Source organism: Pleurodeles waltl, chromosome 8, assembly GCF_031143425.1.
Source record: "Pleurodeles waltl isolate 20211129_DDA chromosome 8, aPleWal1.hap1.20221129, whole genome shotgun sequence".
Lineage (NCBI taxonomy): Eukaryota > Metazoa > Chordata > Amphibia > Caudata > Salamandridae > Pleurodeles > Pleurodeles waltl.
Window position 1 is genome coordinate 1128600400 of NC_090447.1, and position 2629 is coordinate 1128603028.

General features: G+C 46.6%; 1 pseudogene; it reads left to right on the forward strand.

The window, feature by feature from the left end:
• The first annotated feature begins 1948 nt into the window (after nt 1-1948).
• On the forward strand, nt 1949-2057 carry LOC138257073 (5S ribosomal RNA; annotated as a pseudogene).
• Nucleotides 2058-2629: the final 572 nt, after the last annotated feature.

The window sequence follows — 2629 nt, forward strand, 5'->3', positions numbered from 1 at the left end:
CTAGTGGTCAAAAGGTTACATGAGATCGCTAGGGACCGTTGCAAATCCAAAATCCAGGCCGACTGCAATGGAGGGTAGGCTGACTATAGAACCCATGCAGGGTCCTCTGAATAGTATTTTTGATGGAGCAATGCGTCGATGGCGAGGAATGGTGCAGCCATATTTTTACTGCACCCGGGGCACTGTGTTGTCATCGGGCTCCAAAGAAGTGAATACAGTGCATCGTCATTGGGACATGAAGAATGTCATCTTTGCGCCACATGATTCTGCTGTCATCGGGCAGCCACTTTGTCACCATCAGAGATGCAATGCACTGATTTTTTCTGCTGCACTCGAGGCAATGCATAGATTTTTGAAAACTTTAGCTGCAGAACCCACTTCTGAGGCCCAGGACTGGAGAGGGACACCTCAGGTAAGGGTAGGACTCACACAAGGCAGAGTCCAGCAGCATCAGAAGAGCTGCAAGCAGTCTTTGATGTCACTGAGACTACACAAGAACAGGGGGTAAGCCCTTGGAGACTCCTGGGTGCAAGGATGCAGAGAACAAGTCCAGTCCTTCTCACTGCAGGCAGAAAGCAGCAGGCAGCAGGCCAATGCAGCAAAGCAAGTAACAAAGTGGCAGTCCCTCCTACAGCACAGCAAGCATGAGACCAACACAGCTATGCAGTTGCATAGAGGCAGTCCCTCTTGGCAGCACATCAGTCCTTCTTCCTAGGAGAGTTTCCTTGGTTCCAGTAGAGATCAGATCTGGTGGGGTTTGGGTCCAATACTTATACCCAAAAAGGCCCTTGATGTGGAAGAGACTTCAAAGGAGTCCTCTGACATACACAGGGGTCCCTTTCATCCTAGAGTTGTGTGCAAGGCTATCTGTGGAGGTCAATCAGTCATTTGTGTGGAGACAGGACACCACCTATTGAAGTGCAAGTGTGAATCTCTTCCCTTCTCTTTGTCCAGGAAGACCCATCAGTATGCAGATGAATGAAGATGCAGCTGAGTGTCCTGTGGTGGCTGTCTAGAGGAAGTTCACAAAGTGAAGCTGTCATCTAGCCCAGCCCAGTTGTGAATTCATAGACAGGCTAAGGCACAGAACGGTTAAAGAAAGAAAATACAAACTTTCTAAAAGTGTCATTTTCAGACTTACAATTTAAAATCCAACTTCACCATCAGTTGTGATTTTAAATTGTGAGTCTAGAGGCACCAAGCTCCATATTTCTATCTTTTCTCAATTAGAAATTACACTGAAAAGATGTTTTAAGGTAATAACAATCCTAGCCTATGAGAGTGATAGTCCTTGCATTAGTAAACAAGCATTTGCAATGCAACAGGTCTCGCATTTCTCAGAGTTAGAGCTATTAGCTGTTGTAAACTCCCAACTGGACTTTTCTTGCCACATTAAACATATCGGCAAAAGTGCAATTATCTACGTAACAAGCAAAAGTTCAATTAACTATGTAACAGGGTCGATGTCATGCGCTCGACTTCTGCCAAGCGAGATCGCGCTGCAAAAAAAGATAAAAAGTAGTCCACAAACCGGACGGAAAACAGCGAGCCTCCCATGTTTTCAGTACTTGGTCGCTGCACTCGAGGAGGGCTAACCACCGGAAAAGGCATGACGTATGCATGCCTTCCACTAATGAAAGCAAGCAGATTTTGAATGGTAAGCCCACGAACCAATGAAAGACACTGACGTGACATGGGTGGGGCTCCGAGCCCTTTGCTAACTACTAATGTGTCTCGCAAGCGAAACGCATGCGCAAGCACATGCACAAGCACATGCGACCAGGCTCAACCCTAAAAATGGTGTTCCATGTGGGTTGGGGCATTGGGCCTCCGGCAGTGAGCGCATGTCCGACTTCCCAAGGGGAGCCTGTGCAGATGCGATTAAGAGCAGCATGCTCCGGGCTGTGGGCTTGGTAAGCAGAAGAGAGCTGAAACTGCAGCTTTTCCTGCCTACGGTCATACCACCCTGAATGTGCCCGATCTCGGAAACTAAGCAGGGTCGGGCCTGGTTAGTACTTGGATCGGAGACCGCCTGGGAATACCAGGTGCTGTAGGCATTTTGCTGCACGTCTTAGCTCAATTACACAGCTTCCTCGCTAATTTAATTTTCCACTTTTTATTTCCTGCACTCTTTTTTTCCTGTCTTAAAAATAAAATAAAAAAGAACAGCAATAACACTAAAATACACACTTTCTAAAGGAAAACTTACAATTATTCTGCACTTTACACTCAGCCCAAGCTGAAGAAAACATTTGCTCCACGACAGGCAAAAGGATCCCTAGCTAAGGCTTTGCTTTCTTGCGGTAAGCATCTGCATTAGGTCTTAAGACCAGATCTCACTTCTTGTGATGTCATTTCCTGTCAGGTCATGGGTTGTGATGCCACTACCTGTGATTTCAGGTGCGATTTCACACGCCGTGGTGTCATGTGCCGTGATGTCACTTGCATAGTTTCTAACTTGGTCAGTCCATGGCACTGTAAAAGGTGTCATTAACTCAGCAATCCATTTATTGACCACAGAAAGAACGGGTGAGCAGGGCGTGTGCAGAATAAAACCTGTTCAACATAGGAAAACATCCCAGCAGAGAGCACATCACTCACTGTTGCGTCCTAAGCATTAAGCTAAAGA